Source organism: Protopterus annectens, chromosome 1.part2, assembly GCF_019279795.1.
Source record: "Protopterus annectens isolate FY-2018-M chromosome 1.part2, PAN1.0, whole genome shotgun sequence".
NCBI lineage: Eukaryota > Metazoa > Chordata > Ceratodontiformes > Protopteridae > Protopterus > Protopterus annectens.
Genome location: NC_056727.1, coordinates 251,532,426 through 251,555,372, shown reverse-complemented (window position 1 = coordinate 251,555,372; position 22,947 = coordinate 251,532,426). Strand labels below are relative to the sequence as shown.

Here is a 22,947-nt window from a genome sequence, read left to right as displayed (position 1 = left end):
AAAACATATGTGTCTGGTAAAGTAATGGCAAATCATCAAAGACTGAGGTTAGAAAATCATGACAGACATTTGAGTGTCATGCATCATATCCTTCAGAAAACACATGCTAATGCAAATCCAGTTATTCTATCAACAGTCTACATTTGTAAGAGCAATATGTCAAGATTGTCCTTAGTTTTGGCCCTGTGTCCCATTTTTATGTATGGCTTTGTCCACAGTTCTTGCTCCAACAGGTTGAGAGGTATTATAGCAGGTAACCCTCCTCTTTCATCAGCAGCATCTTTAAACACAATTGCTAAGGCACCAATGGCAAAGTACATATGTCTACAACTGGGACCCTGCTGCACAACTGCCTTTGAAAGCCATGCACATACTGATGGATGCAGAAAACATGTCACAGACTGTATGCATGTACATATATTTTGCAAATACACCTGCTGCAGCACTGACTCAGTAGCTCAGTCTGTTAAATGCCATGCATGCAGCACATTTTGCCATCCACAGTCCTGGATTCAAATTCAGTGTGTTGCACTTCAATTACATTCTTGTGAATACAGCAAATAATGACTGAGTCATGCAATTTTAACCCACACAGGTTGCTGCTACTGAATTAACTGCTACCCATGTTTGCAAGTCAAAGGCTTGTAGGTAGGGATACACTGCACATATTCATATAGCCTAATTATATATCACCTACTACTCTGTGACTGACAATGTTACATAACAGATGTACCTTAAGCACATGCCTCGAGCGGACTGTAAAGGGTTCCCTCACCCTGGTTCTGCTGTAACGAGAGAGCTGACACTGCTACCTCAGTTACACATAGTTTCATGTCCTCTAAAGTGTTCACATGCCTTCTTATGTGTCCTAGGCTGCAGCAGCAGCTGCAGCCTGCAACATATGCAGCTGTAGGTTAAGCTACCTGCTACAGACCTGCCATGCCTCACAACCCCCTAGAACAGGGGATCCTGACAAAACCTATACATAAAGGAGGGGGGGGTGCAACGGTCCAGCAACAAGGACATGTTTCACAGTTTGCCACTACAAACATAGTAAGCTGATAGACTAGCTGCCACTGCATCAGCATGCATATTCAGATGGGTATGATGTCTGACAATCACGTCTCTTCCCCCTTACTGACCTCAACCCACAATGTTTAATACTGAACTACCAGATAATCACAATGTCGTGGGACAATGGCCAAACATAGCATGCAACACTGTGGACATACCTCATAAATCTCAACAGTGGACAGTATTTGTACCTATCTTCTGTGATGCTGCAGGCTCCACACCTCACTAATGTCCATCTCAAAGACTGAGAAAGGGGCCAAGGCCTACATGAAGGCCTTAAATATTCCAATGTGGTATCATGTCATTGGCTAATGAAAGTGCAACCCAGCTGTTTTGGATACAGTTAGCAAGTCTGAGCCATGAATTGGTGCACAGGCATTTACCTGCTAACGAGCATTACCTACAAAAGGGAATTGATTGCCTATGGGAAACAGGTCTGTATGTTCTTTACCAAGACAGACTACAATTTCGCAAGCTTTTTTTTCTTGAGGATTTGTTCACAAAAGGATCACATCACTCTACCAGGTATGTAATACATGTCCCCAAATAGTGGGATGCAGATGGGAGGATGGAGGTATGGGTAATAGGGATTACTACAGTAGGCCTGTAGTACATATATGGGAATGACATGTTGGTGATACTCTGCTGTCCAACAGCTACAGGCATGCCTCTCAGCTGTGCCTGCTGTGAATCAAATCACAGCTGTGGCCCTCTCACTCCCTCCTACAATGGTAGGCTCCTGTACGAATGCTAGTGGATTATGAGTCACACATATTAACAGTACATAAGGGTGGACACAGGTGTAATATCACATGATGTACTGTTAGCCAGATCCTCTCAGTCTCTAAATGTCACACAGTAATATTTTAGACATTGTAAAGGTGTTCCTGACTGTCCCTGATGTACTCTGGGTAGGTCACTGCTTTGTTGACATTTGTATCTCATCACTTCAGAGCTATGGCTAACATACCTGGTAACCCCCTACAGCAAGAATTCAGGCCATAGCCATTATGAGTGGGGAACACAGGCCCACCCTCAGTGACAGAGTGTACATGTTGGCCATCTAAAGTAAGACTATGAATAGACTAACAGATATTACTGTAGCATAGCTGTTTTCTGAGGGATCTGGCGTGTGACAGCCAGATTCTATATATTCTGACAACAACAATCAATTATTGGCCAAACGTTTGTCAGACATCCACATGTTTGTGCCAAAAGGTCCACATGTATCAGGCACAAGTACACATTCCACAAACATCTGTATACTGGAGAGGTATGATGTCTACAGGAAAGATATACTGCAGTAGGTTTGCATTGCTGTCTGTTATTGTGGCACACTGGTGTTGCTGGACTGTCCCCATATACTTGTAATAACACACACCTCTTTGTCTAACATTGGATGTATGACATAGTAGTTGGACTTTGCCCATAGTGGACACACCACAGTAGACGGCATTGATGGGTGTGGAGACATATAGCATGTGTGTGTGTGTGTGTGTGTGTGTGTGTGTGTGTGTGTGTGTGTGTGTGTGTGTGTGTGCATATACCACATACTGATAGATAGGATAATCATGTGTGAGGGGGATAGGGAGAGACAGATACATATGTATAGCTGTCTGTATGCACAGACATATTTCCACATAACAGTTATTTGGTCAGATGAGGCATCAAATATAGGCTCCAGTCAGCTAAGTGTAGCAGCATGCCCAGTGTGACTGTCAGTACTTACAAGGTGACTCCAGGCCAGACCTACCTGTACTCCATTCCGAGATTTTGTGCATTGCAGCCAGTTTGCTGCTGCACCTGCTTCAGCACTCCAGCACCTCTATGGTATTTTGTCCAAGGCATTCCCCGTCTGTGTGCTGAACATAATATAGGTCTCATACATATCAACCATACAGATTGTAATAGAATGCACAGAGATTTGCATCATACGTATGTCACATTGTACATAGCATTGGGATTTTCTGGTACATTATTGGCAAAGCATTATAGACTGACATTTGGAAGTCTTGACAGACATTTGAGTTACTAACTCCATACACATCAGGAAATCCATGCTAATGCTTGACCTGTTATTCTATGAACTTTCTACATTTGTCTGGCCAGTAATTAATCCTTCTCCTTATATTTTGGCCTTTGTCCCACTATTGCTCATGGCTTTGTCCAGATTTTCTGCTCTAAGCAGTTGTAGGTATGATGTGACTGGCATACATGATGTAACACCACACAAAGGGTGACAGTCCACATACCTCTCACTATACATGTTTTTGCAAGATGTCCAGCATTCTGCCCCATAAATCTGCTCTCTTCCTCATGCAGTTTTGTTTTTCTGGTAATATACTACTACATGGAGCTCACTGGATTGTTGTAAGTACTGACACAGTTAAGTGATGGACTTTACATCCTGCTGCTAATCTGGCCTGTTGCAAATGGCTGTTGCACTAGCCACCTACTAGGTGACCCAGAGCATGTATAATGTCTGTAGATTTGGCCCTCTGTTCCCCATTGTCCCTGGCTTTGTCCAACTTTCTTCCAATAACAGATTGTTGGATATTGACAGTCTGTGGGACTCCCACCATACGAGTACCTCACATGCAAACATTGTAGGTGCAGCCAACTTCAAGCCATCAACACCATCAATCATGCTAATGTACTTAGCCCAGTGAGTCACACTAGCCACTGGAAAGAAAGGTTTAATTCCTCACACAATCAGCAGCAGACTGACATACACTGTGACCCCTGCTGTGACCCCTGCATTTTGTAGAAAATATGATATGTGACCAGGTTCTTTGTGATAGTCCTGGGATTGTGTGGTCTGCTGGTATATCCTTGCAAACATGCTGTTACTGCAGTTTTATGGAACACTGATGTGTTGGAGGTAGGCGACTCTGGCATTGATGGTCATGGGTCTAACCTATGACCCCACTGTTTGGCATTTCCCTTGCATACTGCAGTGGGTTATTCAGCCATGTCGCCTAATGCACATTATGGGGCACTCAGTATTGGACAGAGTACCTCTTGTCCCAAGTAGCTGTTACTTCTCTGCAAGTAGCCCTGCAGCCCACTCTATTCCCTTGCATACATGCAGCAGGTCCATACATATGCTACCATAGTCTAATACCCCATACATTTGTTGAAAAGGAGAGTGACTTACCTTGTGAATGCAACAGTTGAGAGACCTGTATGTCAGGGCTGACTCTGTCTGATGCATGTACACAGCCAATACATGGTAAGGTACAGGTTGTGTGGTGTGGCTGGCATCCTTTTTACTATGTATGCAAGTCAGAGTGAGGTTTCAGTCCCTAAGACCCTAGGTTGTCAGCGAATGTGCTATGCGTTGTCTCTTTGCCAAGACCAGAGCATACTGGGCATGCCTATGTCTGCCTACAGGGACAGCCTCAGAGTGTTTCTCCTCCATGTCTCCCTGTGGGTGTGGCTGTGGGGACCTATGCACTGGTGGGGGACTGTGTGTCCCTTCCCTGTGATGGTCCTGTCACAGCTGTTTCCACAGGATTATATTGTGTAGCATGGCACATGCTGTGATTATCTGTGCAACATGTGACTGGAGAGTCTGCAAGGCTCCATCAGATATATTGAGGCACTGGAACCATGACTTGAGCAGCCCAAACACATGCTCTATGGCATTCCTAGTTATGGCATTCCTCTGTGAGTGTGTGTACATTTCTGATGGGTGTCATCATTCACGGTTCCAGTGCATAGCCAGCATCCCCCAGTAGATGACCATATGGGATGTTCCCCCTAGCAAACATCTGGTACAGCTGTGATGCATGCCAGATATGGGAGTCATGATAACTGCTAGGGCTGCCAGCACACATTCATGATAATGTCCTGGGCATTGCACACAACCTAGCAGTTGATGGAGTGACACCCCTTGCAGTTGACGTAGACTCTACCCTCCTCACCTGGTGGTGCTTTGATGTGGACATGAGTGCAGTCTATGGCATCCGGTATGGCAGGGTAGTGTGCTACATGGCAGAAGAGATGCATACTGCTGGCCCTCTCTTCAGGGGGTGTGGGGTAAATAAATATGCTCACTGGCATGTGGTAGCATGGCATCCAGGAACTGGTGGAGTACCCTGGATGCTGATGCCTGTGAGTCCCCCATCATGTCCCCAGTTGGTCTTTGGAAAGTAATTGTAGCTAGTATCCTAAGGGCTACACATACCTTTGTTTCCACTGGGATGGGTTCCCATCTGTTGGCTCTGGATCTGAGTTGAGGGTGGCAGAGCTTGGTGAGTTCTTGTAATATGTCCCTATCCAGCCTGTAGCGCTCTACAGTCTCCAGCTCATGTAGCTCCTGGAAAATTACCCTGGGCCTGAGCACTCTTCTCCTTCTCAGTCTAGACCTATTGTCAACAGCAGCCTCCGCAATGACCTCAGCATCTAGCACATTCAGATGTAGCAGAGTTGCAGCATCCCGTAGCATTCCCTCAGTTAACATTCCCAAGTCTGTACTCCACTGGTGCAGAGTATGGGGAAAAAAATCAGAATGTAGGGTGTATACATACTTTATAGTGCTCTGCTGCAGATGCAGCCTGTGTGATTGGCTAACTATGATGCATTCCACCTGCCAAGTACATCATTGAGGGGTTTTACTGGCCCAGGTTAAGTGAAACAGGGATCATCAGTAATTTATACGTGATTGGCTTTCCCAGGCAATTTTCTGTCTTTTTTTTTTTAAACGGCCTTCCCTGCTAAGAAGTGTGGCATGGTATGCAAACCCACACCACTGAAATAAACAATTCTCAGCACTCCTTGAACACACCCCCATTGGCAGGCACACTCAGCACAGTGGCATGCCATGCAAACATGCTCAAATCAGCTAAAACACATGCCCCAAAGCTAAATAAAGCTTAGTAGCACTGGACACACACCCCTGCTTAGCTGAGAGGTGCGCCAAGCAAACAGGCACCACTGAGCTCCAATATGCTTAAACAGATAGTGATACACCCTCTTTTGATGTCAGCTAGATCTCCTGTGGCACCAACACAGTTCTGGGGCTACATGTATTTTATCTGCTGACATGGTAACCCATTTTTGCAGTTCAGTAACCCCAGCTTGTTTGCATACAGATCCGTGCACATAACCTGGATACTACACTATTCCAGGGCCTGCCTCCTTAGCATCCAGAGATATCTACCATTGTACATACTCCACGCAAGGTCCTATAATGCATTATTGTCACATATTTATTATTTTCTGTTTTACACTTTTTAATATATATATATATATATTTTTTTTTTTTTTTTTTTGCATAACAGCTTGTTTGTGCACTGTTGCATGCCATGCAAACATAATACGGGTATTCAAAAAAACTTATATTCAATTATTTTGCATTACTATTTGGACACACAGGGCATAGTTTTGTACATATCTGTGCCTACTATGCAATTTCTGACCTTTTAAATGAGCTTTTACAGCCCCTGTTCACTTTTTATTTTCTTGTACATGGAAATTTTCCGTGTACACTTCTGACACCAACATGGGGTCTGCAGGACTGCCTATCTGCTTGCTGGATCACTCCAGCACCCTCATTTGCATGCAATTCACCTGCTTATGAGGTGATTTGCATGCCACGGACAAGTCTGTGTTTGCGTGCTCATGCATGCCCCTCTGCTCTGTTTACTAGATCGTACGGCTGCTTACTTCCATGTAAGCTCCATGCTACTATGCCTACATGGAAAATCATTCCATGTAGGCTTTATTGAATTCCCCCTAAAATCTTTTTGCTGTGGTCAGGTCCTGAGTCATTTTAAAGGAATTTTGTAATTATGCAAATTCAATGACGTATATATATATATATATATATATATATATATATATATATATATATATTTTTTTTTTTTTATTTTATTTTACAGTATCTAAAGAAAAGTTGGATTTTTTGGATAGCGATCTAGCAAAGAATGATACTAATGATCAGTTTGTTTCTGAAATTGTTTGGAAATGAAATGTTATGAATTCATATATGCATGCTATGAGTTGTCATCCTTAGTATGTAAAAAGGAATGTGCTAAAAGTGAGACTACTAATGACAAATTATTTTTAAATGAATTAGATAAATTATTGGGTTTGTTTGTGGACAGGGTATACAAAACAATATTTGGAGATGACTTTTAAAAGTGAAAAGAGAAAGGGACAAAGTTTATTTTCCTATATTAAATACCACAACTGATTTAGCGGTTAGAAAAAAAATGAAAAAGAGTGGAAAACTGGTTTATGTCTATCATAAAATATAGACAGTGATAATGTAAAAATATTGCATGTAAGAAATGGAACATTTTAAAACAGAATGAAGATCTATTTAAAGTAATTAGAGATGAACCTCTCTTTATTAATAGGGCAGGACATAACTTGAAAATGTGTTTTCAGTCACATGAAGGGATGTACTAAAGCCAAGAAACCCAATGGTATATATATATATATATATATATATATATATATATATATATATATATATATATATATATAGTTTTTGCAAATTTTCTAGGTTCATTTTTAGAAGTCCTTATGTCATGGTGGAAATTATGAAAGAGCTATAGGCAGTTCTGGTATGTCTAATTGTAATTCTGTTGGAGTACTATATTTACCAAGTTTGATTCTTGCACTACTTTTTTTTGTAAGCAAAACAGAGAGAGAAAACCCAGTAACTATACATAAGAGCACACACTATCAAAAATAGACAAAAATGCTTTCTACAGTCATAATGTCAGCTAAAATAATTTTAGAAAGTTTAGCCCCCGGATTTAATAAACTCCATGTAGGAATAACATTATTCCTATGTGTAGGAATAGCGTTATTCCTACACGGAGTGTATGGTGGCCATATCTGCAGCTCCCTCTCGGCAGCACGCCTTGCATATAAATAAGGGCATGCTACTGAGGGAGACCCATGTAAAAGGTTACTGAATGAGTGCTAGGTGGTTTGTTACAGTGCTCGCAGACTTGTAAAAGGGTCCATATTACATTATCGAAGTATCAAAACTTTGAATCTGGTATGGTCGACGCCATACGATCAAAGTCATGAAACTTTGAAAATGTAATAAAAACACAACAAACTACACAAGTAAACCATTTAAATTCTCTAAGCAGGGGGGCTTGCACCCCACACCACCCACTACTTAAATATACCATCTCTGAGATCGCACTACAGTGCAGAAAAGTGACTTCTTCCCTTTCCGCACTGTCTGAGTTGAATTTTAAAGACTTCAATCATATGATGTCAACCATATTAGATTTGAAGTTTTGAAACTTCGATCTTCTGATATCGACCCCCTGTAAAATGCCCCCTGCATTCTTAAAGGGCTGTACAGCACTAAAACAATGACGAAAGTATCCTCAAACACTTAATTAGTGTCACTTAATAATGTTGAGTGTAATGCCATGGAGGGGGTGTGTTATAGTATCTGTAACACACCCCCTGCATTGTGAAAGTGCTGTACAGCACTAAAAAGATGAATTAAGAATGTCAAGTGTAATGCCATGGAGGGGGTGTGTTATAGTATCTGTAACACACCCCCTGCATTGTGAAAGTGCTGTACGGCACTAAAAAGATGAATTAAGAATGTCAAGTGTAATGTCATGTAGGGGGTGTGTTACTGTAGCCGTAACACACCCCCTGCATTGTGAAAGTGCCATACAGCACTGGAACAATAAAGAAAGTGTCCTCGGAAACTTATTTAAGAATGTGAAGTGCAAAGTCATGTAGGGGGTGTGTTACAGTATCGGTAACACACACCCTGCATTGTTAAACTGCCGTACGGCACTAAAACAATAAAGAAAGTGTCCTCAGACACTTATTTAATAATTTGAAGTGTAATGTTTAATTTTTAATTAATGTTTTTTTTTATTTCTTTTTCTATAAAGTTTAAGCGTAGCTGAGCGGGTTTGCATGTTGCTGTGCTTTGCTCAGCAGTGCTTAAATGTATCAAGACACTATATGGAAATGTATAGCTGAAGTCTTCACAGTCAAGTTAGCTGAGTAGTTAGAATCACTGCTTCATGTGCAGTAGGTGCATGGTTCAGATACTAAGACAGGCCATTTAGCCATTCAGCTTTTACATTGGAAAGCATTTCTATTTGTATGTCGATTGTTTTTTTGCCCTCGTTATTGATATTTGTCAACCAGGTTAGTGCAGCTGGTCCAGAATCCCAGTGTCAGTGGATATATGAGGTGAAAAGCACCAGTTAAACACAAGTGTCCAATACAATCCAGACACACACCAAGGTACAGTAATTAAAGTAAAATATAAACACATAACAATAAAGTATCAATAAGAGTAATTAATATCAAGATATATGTATGTTGTCATGTAGAACACTTGTTTTCCCTAAACCGTGCTAAACAGTGCTGAGACAAGCTAAGCAATGCTTAAATAGGACCTGTCTGAATAATACTTAGCAATTTTTAGCTCTGTTTAGCTGGTATGAGCATTGCTAAGTAGTCCCATTCTAAGCAGTCCTCAGCTCAGCTAAGCAGATTTGCACACCGCTAAGCACTGCCAAGCATTTGCCACTTTAAGCACTGCTCAACTCAGCGGTGAACTCCAATGTGCTTACACAAACAGTGACACACCTCATTTTCATGTCAGCTGTCAATTCTGCCTACACTACCACATTGTAGGCCTTACACAGTTAGGTACCTGTGGACATGGTGGCCCATTTTGCTATTCAATAAACTTAGCTCATTTACATACACCTAATTGCGTATACCCTAGTTACTGCACTAAACCAGAGCCTATGTCCTTAGCAACCACTATAACCTGCCATTGTATGAGTCTGTATGCTGGCCAGTGTACTGGGAAAATTCATTATAGATTTACCATTCCTATTTTACAATTTTAATTTTTTTTCCTTAGGGTAAATAGTATTAACTTAAAATGTGTTTGAGTATCATGACACAGATTGGAGTGGTCAGTCAATATATTAGTCCCCTGGAAAAATCAGTAAAATGCTAGAGACAGAAAGGTGCATATTATCCATAACTTTATTGTGATAGTAGGTACAGTATGTATATTAGCTTAGGAGCAGGAGGTTAGTAAGGAGGGAAAGAAGTGGATTAGCCTGGAGTAAGGCATGTGTATAACCATGATTTGTTTAGGTGTTCTTTTAGGGAGGCTTTAAAGAGAGGTAGGCTAGCAGTTAGCCTAATGTCATGTGGGTGGGCATTCCATAACCTTGCAATAAAGTGTGAGTACAGTGATTTCCTTGGTTTCTGGAAAGTTTATAGGTTTTGTGAAGGTTTTTGTCTTCAGATCTGAGTGGTCTGTTTGGTTGTTCTACTGGACTAGGTCAACTAGGGCAGGACAGGCAGTGGGCCAGTATAATAGCTTGTGAATTGTAGTTAGGTGTGTATATGTAAGCTGGCTTGATAGTTCCAGCCCATTTACTTCTTTTAGTGGTATACAGTGATGTACACGGTAGTTGGAGTTTGTTGCAAACTGTGCTACTTTGTTGTAGCATTGTTGCAATTTAGTCTTGATGGAGTTTTGCAGATACAACCACCATATAATAGAGAGGAGAGTCGGAAGGTTATAGCCAGGGTGGTCTTAGTTGGAGTGGTAAGGATTTATCTGTTTCTGCAAAGCAGTCCTAGTGTTTTTATGTGTCTTCTTGATGTTTTGTTGGATATGAACATCAAAGCTGACTTTGCTATTGATAATAACACCTAGGAGTTTAGTTTCTCGTACATTTTCTATGATGGTTTTGTCAGCTGCGAGAATATTAAATTGGTCTAGGCTGAAGGTGGTATTTTTGGGGTGAAAGATTATAAGTTTGTGTTTTTGGGGGGATTTAGTAAGAGTTGGGCCTTTGTGAGCCAGGATTCAGTTGCTCTGCATGATTGCTGGGTTTGATTAGCAGTTCTGGGAGAGTATGAGAGGTAAAGATTAAGTATGAGTCATCTGCATTCTGAATTAATGTTCCTGGGGAACAGGAGATGTGTAGATTATTGGTAAATAGGTTAAACAGTTGGGGTTCTAAAATAGGACATTTGGGAACTCCTGTACGATTTTGTAGGAAGGGAGAGTTAGTTAGACCACTTGACTGCTGCTTCTGATCATGTATGTAGCTTTGAAACCACTGAAGTGTGGTAGTGGAGCATCCTAGGCTGGATAGTGTGCCTAGTAGTAAAGTATGTGAAACTGTGTCAAAGGCTTTTGAGAGGTCCAGGAATACTGCAGATACTAAGTATCCTTTGTCCCTGGCCTCATTAATTGTGTTTGTGAAGGATAATAGTGCAGTGGTTGGGCTATGATCTGGCCTAAAGCCATTCTGAGTTTCAGTGAGCAGGTTGTTTTGGAGTAGATATTTCTTTAATTGCTGGTGAATACACCTTTCCATGATTTTGGATATAGGAGATAGAATTGATATTGGGTGGAAATTGGATATTTCCATGGAGTGTCCTCCTTTATGAATTGGCTTTATGTGTGACATTTTCCATATTGTAGGGACTGTACATTCTGAGAGGGATCTGTTTATCAGGATGCTGACCGAATACACAACTGAGTCAGCCATGAATTTCAGGTATTGGGGTGTCAGCTGATATGGAGCAGGATTTTAGTTTGAGCAGTAGATTTTTTATTGTACTGGTTGGTATGGACTGAAAGGAGAAAGTAGTGTTGTTCTTTTTTTGTTGTTGTTGGTTATTGGCATAGTTGAGTGTTTGTTGGTTAAGTCTAGTAGTGTGGAGTTTTTATGGATTATTTTTTAGGAAGGTGAGTGGTGGCTCTGATGGGAAAAGTTGAAAGATGGTCACTTAGTGCGGCCAAGACTGTACCTGAGGAGGAGAAATTGGTAGGGTGAGATACAAGGATCCAGTCTAAGGTAGAGTGGCTAGTAAAGTCTTTTTTGAATCTTGTTGGTTCACTGATGAGTTGGTTGAAGCCATACAGGTCAATACTTGTGGTGGGGTAGTTTGCAGTGATGGTTTGCCAATTTATATTCATATCACCTAGGATGACTGTTTCTACCTTGATGTTTTCAGTACTCCAGGACAATATATCTTCCAGGATTGGTATATTGTTTCTGGGTGGGATGTAGACTATGATGATACAGATATTTTTTATTTTATTTTACATTTGTTTACTGGAAAAGTTCGACTTGGAATGAAGCCAATTTTCAGCAGAGGCCCAGGGAGAAACACTCCAGATGTGCATCTCTTTGTAATGTGGGAGGAAACTAGAGCACCCAGAGGAAACCCACATTTATTTATTTACTTATTTATTTATTTATTTATTTACATTTGTTGACTAGGAGTGTCCGACTGGACGTAGGTCCATTTTCAGCAGAGGCCCGGGGAGAAAAGCTCCACAGTTAAAATAAACAGACAGTAGTTACATTAGATTACATAGCAATTAATTTAACATAGCAATTACTTACAACATATTTACAGATGAAGAACATAGTACATCAGTAGACAACTAGAATCTTTACCTGTAAAGTACATAACAGACATTAACAAATGTTACAATAAGAAGTTCCTGCTGTATAATAAATATTAAGCTTATGAGCATCTGAGCTTTCTATAATCAAGGTAGTTAGTGGAGTGGAAAGAAAGGTTGTGGTTGGATGGGGTGGGTGATATTAGAGTGGGAGTTGCAAGGGCATAGCCAGCATGTTTTTAGGTGTGCTTTTAGTAAAGTTTTGAAGTGGGTGCATGATGGTATGGAGGTAATTGTGGATGGGAGGGAGTTCCATAATTTGGCTATGGTGCAAGAGAATAGTGCTTCACCAGCAGAGTTATTGGCTTTAGTGATCTGCAAGTGGTTTTTGTTGCTGGATCTTAGTGGTCTGGTGGTACGATAGGGTTGGAGTAGAGTCTGGAGGGATGGGACATTTAGTGGATGGTTTACTAGTTTGTGGGTGAGTGAGAGTTGATACCATTGAAGGAGGTGAGGGAGTTCAAGCCAGCCCAATTGAGCAAGTGAGAGACAGTGGTGACTACGGTAGGATGTCCCTGTGGTGAATTTGGCGATTTTGTTGTAGCAGGTCTCTAGCTTGTTTAGATCGCATTGCCTTAGGTTGGTATATATTGGAGAGGCATAAAGTAGGGTGGAGATAAGGTGGGAATTTGCTATTGAAATCTTTGCTGCTTTGGTGAGAAATTGCTTATTTCTGTATAACGCTCCTAGTTTTTTGTGGACTTTTTTTATGGTCATGGATATGTGAATGACAAATTTTAGTTTATTGTCTATTTCCACTCCTAGCAATTTGGTGTGTTCAGTTGGGTATATAGTGGTGTTGTCTTTTGCTGTGATGTTAAAGTGAGAGTTGTTTTGAGTATGTTTGGTGGGTTGGAAGATGAGTAGTTTAGTTTTGTTTGGATTGAGTATTAATTGGGCATCGGATAACCAAGTTTCAACAGAGGAAAAGGCTTCCTGTGTGACTTTTTGCAGTTTGAGTAGGGACTGGGCTGAGCAGATGATGGTTGCGTCATCTGCGTATTGTATGAGTGTGCCATGTTTGGTGGCAGAGGCTAGATTATTGGTGAAAACAGAGAAGAGTAGGGGTCCAAGGATGGATCCTTGGGGAACCCCTATGGAGACAGGTAGTTGGGGAGATATGTCATTCTGCCATACAATGGTTTGTTGGCGGTCAGGCAGGTAACTCTGAAACCAGTTGGTGACTGACTGAGAGAAGGATAGGTTATTGAGGACAGAGATAAGTTGTTTGTGTGGGACCAAGTCAAATGCTTTAGATAGGTCTAGGAAAGTAGCAGAGGAGAGATAGCCATTGTTTTTATGCTGAAGGATAGTGTTAGTAAAGGAGAGCAAGGCAGTGGTGTTGCTATGGTTTGGTCGGAAACCATGCTGAGTATTGGAAAGGAGGTTGTTAGTAAGGAGGTAGTCTGAGACCTGAGAGTGTATGCATCTCTCATGAATGCTGGGAGGACATGCAGACTCCAGACAAAAGGCACCCCAGCCAAGAATCGAAGCAGCGGCCCTCTGGCTGTGAGGTGACAGTGTTAACTGCTATGCCACTGCGCCATTCAGAATATTTTTAGAGTTGTTAAGGTTTAGGGAGTTATTAGTATTTTGGCATTATGGAATGTGGGTACACTGTGAAGGTATAGTTATATTGAGTATGGAGGGATAAAGGAGAGCTATCCCTTCACTTTTCTTTTTTGGTCTGTCCAGTCTGTATATGGTGAAATTGGAGGGTAGAATTTCGGTATCTTTTATGCTGGGGTTTAGCTAGGTTTCTGTTAGGGCTAATATATCTGGTTTATTTTGTTCTATCCAAGCATGCAGGGAAGTTATTTTATTGCATATACTTCTTAGGTCGATAGTAAATAGGTTTATGCTCTCTCTCTATACATACACACACACACACACACACACACACACACACATATATATATATATATATATATATATATATATATATATATATCCACACATATATATAATTTCTCCACTCTGGTAACATGAATTTGGGTATCCAGCTCAGAAATAAATACTTAAATGCATATACAGAACAGATACACTAATAAACAAGATGTTTTACCCATGTTACTCTAAGCCTAACCAGATGGCAGATGAGAGTTTGGAGCTTTCATATTCTGCATTCTCTGACTTAACAGTGCTGTTCATAGACAGGAAAGGGTCGCTGGCTGCATACAGTGATACAAGAACTAAACACACAGGTAGTGAACATAAAGTGCATCAGCTTTGCTCTTTGAAAAAGGACTAAACTACGGATTGCTCTTTAGCAATCAACAGCCAAATTAGCAGTCAGATGTATTGTCTATATTTTGTGCTACTAGGATGAGTCAGTTTAGTGTGTAATTTTTATCATGCGGAAAAATAAATCAGATTGAAGGGCCTCTGTCTTGAAAGCATCTCTAGGAAAGCTTAATGAACTACAGTAATCTCTGAAAGGATGTTCCCGACAAGACTTATCATCTATTGAAAGTTATTATGTTGTTATGAATGAAGGTTCACTGATAGCTAAACAGCAACTTGATATGAAGTAATGTTAAGAGAGATTGATTCTGCATGTAAATAAATAATGCCCTGGGGAATTAAATCAGCTGAGAAGACCTGCAATGCAAAACATTTAGTTTCTGTGGTTTTTTTCTAAGAGTTCTCAAAACAGATAAAATTGCAATAAAACAAGTGTTTACATATACTAAATCACATCTGTTTACTGTATTATGTATTGTATTTACTCAAATGCAATTACAGATTCCAGTATTTATAGTAACGCTGCCTTTAAATCATACAGTTTTGTCAGTTGTACAGCACTAAAAATCATATTTATTGTGGACATTTATAGAAAGAAACCAAAACATACAAGCAGTTTCCTTTCCTTTTCTTAGAATGTATATTATATGTCTGCTCAGTAGCATAACCTTCAAATGAAAATTGTGTAGTAGCATCTCCTACAAGGCAAGGCTCACCAGAGAACAGTGTATGTACACATCATCATCTAAATAAAACAACAGCAAGCACTGACATTAGAAGATGACTCCTCAGGTCCCCCTGCAATGGTAGAAGCAGACATTAAAAATAATACCTCTGAACTAAACATGAAATGAAAGAACAGACACACTAGAGGTCACTGTCGCTATTTAAAAAAGAAAGTATGCAATGAAATTTCAGAGAAACCTTAGACGGACAAAAGGTATAGTTCATTCCCTATTCATGTTTCATAATTAATGAGGAAAGATGGAAATATTATTTAACGTTTAAAAAGAATTAATATCTGAAAAAGTTCTGTTTTGTAATATTTGTATGTGTGTACGTGTGCCTGTGTGTGCTCATTTCTGCATGTTTGTGAGGGCACATGCGTGTGTGTGTGTGTGCGTGTGTGTGTGTGTGTGTGTGTGTGTGTGTGTGTGTGTGTGTGTGTGTGTGTGTGTGTGTGTGTGTGTGTGTGTCTGTGTGTGTGTGTGTGTGTGTATGTGCATGCGTGCATGTATCTGTCATATACCCAATTAAATATATGATGTTCAATAAATAAAACACAGTTATTCATATTTATTTTTTGTCCTCGTTCGTCCGTTTATAGTGTATATTGGTGTAATAAATTTTTAAAAATGGAATTTGAGTCTCCTGTTGCTGGTTTGGTGCACATTTCTTTGGATTATTGGTTACTTTGTGCTTTCCACAATTTTCCCTATTGATATTAATTGTCAAATACATAAAAAATACATATTGGCAAGGGCATCCCGTGCCTGTACTATAAGACTGCAGAAACTTATACTCACAAATGTGAACTGCAGGATTCTTCTCAGCGATCATATGCTCAAATGAAGCTGAACTTTTCTACAAAAAACAATTACAGAGCAGTGGCTTCAACAAAAACATCGATTTTGCTTGAAAATGAAGCTATTCTGATTCGTGCTGAAGAGGCCATGATGACAGGTGAGTATTACAGCAGACATGGTTAAACCTAGACACCATTCCTACCTTGTAGACTTATTGTAAGCCTCTAGAATAACCATCTTGTACCTAACACGTCAGTAGATTAATGTGTAACCACACTAACCCTAGGATCAGAAAAGAAAAAGAAGAGTCAGTAGTGGGTCTGATGTGATCTACTAGATTACTTTAGAAGCTACAATGCTAAGGAAAGCTGGCAAAGCATTTGATCTGACAAAGTATGCAACAGAGGCAGGCTACAATGGGAGCCTGTTACAGACACAGAAGTCTAAAGATGTATGTTTTTTATACTCATTGTTGTAGTGTACATTACATTGGAAGGCTGGAACATTTATCCTTTGAAATGAGCCATCTAGAATTTAAGACAAGGAAGTAAAACAGATTTGCAAGCCAGAAGAGATTATAAAACAATTAGTGACATTTTATTTTAAATATTACAAAGCTAAATTAATACTGCATATTATCTGGGCCCTTTTTTTAAATGTAAACTGCATTAGTCATTTATTTTTTGGCATGATTTTGTCATCTGTTTGCAAATTAATCTGAACTACGCACATTACAAATGTTCAGTTTTATTTGTACTTTAATAATTATCAGAATTCCATCAGGTTTTATCTTATCAGGTGACACATTGCATGAGCAGATCTTTGAAACGAAGAGTACTAAGAAACATTTGATGTGTACTACATGTTTACTGCTGGCATTACTACAGTATGTGTCAAATGAAGGCATAAGAAAGACAGGGCCTTTTCTCTTACTCTTACTATGTGTATCTTTAAAGAGTCCATATATGTTCTGTGCTATTACTTTATTACATAAGCATGACCCTTAAGTAATTAATGTTTCTCTACTGCATTATTTCACTTGTTAAACATGCCATCACTATTAGCAATTCTATTCTGAGACTGAGATTGTACCATAAATCCCACAACACATATACAAAACATAATAAATTCTACATATGCAATATATGTAATTGTTATATCTGGGGATTAAATTAAGTAAATCTGTATGCTCTACATCTAAAAAATCAACCTTTCATTCCTACTATATCCATTTGCATGGAGTATGACCAAATAAGTTGGTCAGCTAAATCCATACTAGTTGTTTATGATTTAAGCACACACATTTACATAGGTCTCAAAAGAGTTTAAAATGCATTTAGCTATTATATATTTATTTTTATTTTTAAACCAAGCAGTGGAACAGGGCATAGCCTATTTTCAGTGGAGGCCTAGAGCAAGATCCTCAGAATTATTAACAAATCCAGAGAAGGTATAATGACATATGAATAAGGGCTCAATTGGTAGGTGTCTAAGTGGAAGTAATGTAATCCAAGAAACTTTCTATTTAAAATGCAGGACATTTTGTTATCTTCCAGCAAAAATCTATATTTCCACAGAACCAGTTAATGCATTTTTTCAAGAACTAGATCTGTTAAATGGATTTGTCAAGATGGTGTGATGCAGAAGTCCTCAAAATGGCATCATTCTACATGTGACTTTATTGTGCAAAATGAAAAGAAATCATTAACCTAGCAATGCAGACAAACCAGAAACAGAAGCTGTATAGAAAACATACGTTGCAATGTTCTTATAACCGCAGTCATACTATGAGAAACCTCTTATAAAACAGAGCTTCAGGTTTGCATGTCATATCAGGAAGTTAATTTATGACACCTTAATAATGGGCATCACAGGTAAAGATGTGCTTTCACTTTATGTGTTACATACTCTAAATGTATCACTGAGTTTTTGGTAACCTGACATGGAAACTTACAGTACAGTGCTTTAGAACCACAAGGTAGTCACTCATCTCAGTAGCATCTCATTTTTTTTCATTGTAAGTGTCAATAATTTTATATCTGTGAATCAGAACTTGATGAGAGATCCATCGATGTAATGCCATGTTTCCTGTTTGTGGTAATCTTGTACTAGTAATCTGGATTAAAACGCAATGGTTCACAACATATAGCAATGGCAAAATAAAATTTCCAGATTGCCACTTTGAACCAAATAATTCTCCAAATAATTACAATGGTTATTGCACATGATATCAAATAAAGTCACAATTGCTGTGACAAAACAAAATCCTAGTCCTATGTATTGCTCAGTCATTGTCTAACTGAAAATAACAGTTTCCCTAACATTACAAGCCAAAGAATGTCATGATCTACTAGTAATTTCAACATGGAAGGGAAGATTCTGCACTCAAGTATTTAAAAAGTGGGCATTCTGCACTTTGCATGTTGCCTTCTTGGAAAAGGATGGTATATATAAAAGGACTCTCTCCACAGATACATATGATTAGAGGCACTAGCACATGTTAATCCCTTCCCATCTCTCAAAAATCCAAGCAGATGTCTCCTTGTGGGGTGAATGTGATGCACACAATGATATCTAGAGTAGCCAGTGATAACACATTGTACTTGGTTAAAGCTAAGAATGAACGTTGTCCATACTCCTTCAATTGCTGTTAATGATATTACAAATTGCATTCATTAATATACATACAGTCCATTATATAACATTTTAATAGTATTATCAGTGTGAGCATTACTTTTTTAAGGCATGACTGTTTGGCTATAACTTTGCCTAAGAACTCGCCACCAGTGTGTTCATAGGTTCATAGGTAGGTACTAGGCTATCGGCCCAAGGGCCTACATAAGCCTAGCCAACAAGGTTCCCTGGCTTATGCCACCCAAGAAAGTTATGTTTATGTGTTAATGATTGCAGGCCATTTTGGAATAGAAGTTTCATGCAAAGCTTTATATGAATGTGCCTTTCTTCATTTCCACTGAATAGTATTAGACCTTTTCCATGTATTGTACTTTTGCTCAGTTCCATAAACAACAAAACAGATAAATTTGCTCTACATCATCTCACCTTCCCCAAGCAAATTGGTCTATGCAAAATATCTTAAAGCACTGTATCCCATTACGTGACATACTTGCTGTTTGTTTGGCTGCAAATGCCACAGGTTTTCACCAGATAACTGGGGAAAATGTACCAGTAATGTGTTTTCACTAGCCTTTATAAGGTAATGAAATGAAAATTGTAAATAAAATATAAATGTAAATATCTGAACTCTGATTCTCTTAGAAAGATCTGCCGAAGGCATCAACAGAATGATAGCAAGAAATATACCAGTGCCCTATTCTTTAAAGTCTATTCCATTTGCATTGTATAAAAAAAATACCACATAAAACTGTATTACACCTGTAGTGATACCATCTGAATTACCATATTTTTGTCACTATAACACAAAAGTGTTGAAAATGTTTTGCCTGTCACATATAATCACATTAACTTCCCCATAATGAAATAATACCTATAATATGCTTACATATATAGACCTCACAGAAACAAAATGAATTGGGTAAGACAGTGAGTGGGAGGGAAAAAAGACTAAGAATGCTTGTTCTACATTAGCAATACAGATCTCTTTACAATATGCTTTAATTGGATATGAAATAAAATAGAACATGCACTGATATGCTTTGAAAAGATGTTCTAGCTGAATATAGCTACAACAGCATTGAAGCTGCACTGAATTATACTTACTATTGGCTAATCCACAAGAAAATATAAATGTCCACAGGAACATTGACCAGGCACCATGTTAAATCAGAAGTTAATGCACAAAATTATAGAAAACAGTAGTTTGGCAATTATCTTTCTGGCCTCTGCTTTGCCAAAGGAAGTTCTATTTCAGTCATGAAAGCAACTCTTAAGATGAAGAACATTAACCTAAAGTAACACAACTACAATGCCTGGGAACTCATTTGCCAAACTATAGTATATAGTGCAATGTGTCTTTCAGTGCCCCAAAAGGCTAAACATGCATGCAGGATGTTAAATTATGCTGCCCTTATCGAACTATGTATGTTTGTTAATTTTATGGCTCCTCAGTGTGTGTATCTGGCCTACAGGAGAGTAATGTTATGAACAAATCTTAACAAAAGAGCCACAATACAAGGTGTCAGCCAGGATCATGGTGTATACACAAAAAAATAATATCTTTCTATTGTTTCGGTCAGTCTGCTGCTTTAAAGGCTTTCATTGTTTCTGTTTGCTCAGTTTCGCTGTCAAATCTGAGGTACTGATGGAACAAGAACACAACAAAAAAGAAATGTTACTGTTAGAACACCAACAGACATTTTGTTATATATTCTAACAATACAAATTTTTGGCAAAAAAGCGACATTTTATTTCAAAGGAGCATACCAAATGACTCACTGTGTGCATAATAAGCAAACAAACAATATTGGATACAAAAAGGAAAAAAAAGTATTATATCTTGGCAAACAATGTAACAAACTGGACACCTGAACAAACACTTTGGATAAATTCAGAAAATCCTTAAAACAAAAATGAAATTCAAAATAAAAAGTCACAAGTCATCAGAACAAAGTTTTTTCAAGACAAAAAGCCATTTCTTTTCAACTATAGTAAAAAAACTAAACAATTTTCTTTCAGCTGTGGTAAAAAAAAATCAAAATTATTTGCATCTTCACATCTTTTGTAAATACTTTATCACTTGTCATGTCCATCATCCTAGTCAGCCTACCAGCATATCTAGTACTCCAGGGTGGATTGGCAGAAAACTGAAAACAATGGTAACAGAATAGCTTGAAAGAAGGAAAAGATGTGAGTTACAACACCTAGCTGAAGATGATGCTATTAATATACTTTATACTTTTAATATTATTAAACAACAGCAGACTGATGACTGTCATTTAAAGCAAGTTCAGTATTTGTTGTGCACTGAAAAATAGTTTGCTCTATATTCACCATTTATTTGATACTTGAACTTAGTGGAAAGGAATCACTTCATTCATACGTAAATGCATTAAGGCATAGAACTAATGACTATGAGTCTTGTGAATGCCTTGATTCATTACTGAGAGATAGAAATAACCAATATTCATATAACAAATAATGAAGCTAAAATCCACTTGTAATAGACAGTATGGTGCTGTCATAACTATTTGTAATAACAGAAATGCCTCAAAAATTACTGGTCTGCCCTAGTATGATGAGGTAACTCAAAATGAAATGCATTCAACCTGACTGCCATTTTGTTTAGGGTGAAGCAGCTATGCAGAGCATGCAGTAGGGAATGCACGAAGGGTGCACAGTCTAATATTTTTTTCTCATATCTGCAAGTCAAAGAAAAAAAGGCAGAAATGTTTAGCAAGTGAGAGATGCAAAGAAAATGAATGAACATGCATTCACTGGCTTGAAAAATTTCAGGTGTGACATGAACTTGAAGATTTGTTTATGAATTAATTTCACATGTGGTGAGATTGTGTGCACTGTAGATTGATTTGGTGCAGACTCTTAATGGTGTTGTCAGTGTAAAAATCAATAGAATTAAGAGCTGACTATAAATGGAAAACTACTTTAAGCTTTGCACTGGAGCACAATGCAATGACCTAATGAAAGTGCATTTAAGGAACTGAGTTCATTTTGCTCATTGCCAGAACCTAAAGCCTCTTTGTTGACTTATTTGGGTCACAAACTGAAGGTTCTGGATCAAAGCAGAACATTGCTGTTTGTATAAATACAAATAATGCACTTTCTTATTGAAAGTTGTGCCAAGACAGATGTTGTGGAATGGTCTGCATGTGAGCAATTGGCCCTGTTAAGAGGGAATTCACACTGTGCTAATGCTAGTGCAGATCATTAGATGTCAGAAGGCAGTCAGTGAAAATGATTCTGACTCATGGTGATTATGATTCACACCATCACAGATTCAATGATTTACAGTTTCAAACTGAACATGATTCACATTTTTCTGCAAAAAATTATTTGTACAATTACAAATGTATTAAATTGGAAATCTCAAATATAGACACTTCAAGGAATCATGCAATACAATCTGCTCTGCTTCAGACACAAAATATATTTTCCAGTGATTAAGATCACAAAATGCAAACAGAACATTAAGTTTAAATGGTTAATATGTTAATTCTGAACATATGTTGTGTTGCTAACTAGACCGAAGTGCATAATTCAAGAAACTTGAAAAATGTCAGTGGCACTGAAGCAAATAATCATAGAGGAACTGAATCAGATGGAGAATTTGGACATCACTGTAAAGAAACTGACCTTCCTTAAGGTATAACTTGAGTAACATGATTTGGAGGGAGCAGCATCCCATAAATTACTTGAATAAGTGATCTTTGTAATGCTCAGGGTAAACTTTATCTCAGTAATAGATGTCAACCAGGGCTTCTGGCAGATCAAATTGGACCCAGATAGCACAAAACTCAATATGTAAATACTCCACTTGGGAGACAGGGATATCTCTGAATGCCATTTGACATTTCTTCAGCTGTAGAGGTGTTTCAATAAGCTATGGCACAAAATATTGAAGACTTGGCGAGTGTTCTAAATATTAGTGACAATTTGGTACAGTGAATATATGGAACAAAACAATATGAGACTTAATTCATTGCT

The 22,947-nt window shown here is 38.7% G+C and overlaps 1 pseudogene; it reads left to right on the top strand.

The window, feature by feature from the left end:
* Positions 1-22,947, top strand: part of LOC122792346 — a 71,762-nt pseudogene that overhangs the window by 14,779 nt on the left and 34,036 nt on the right.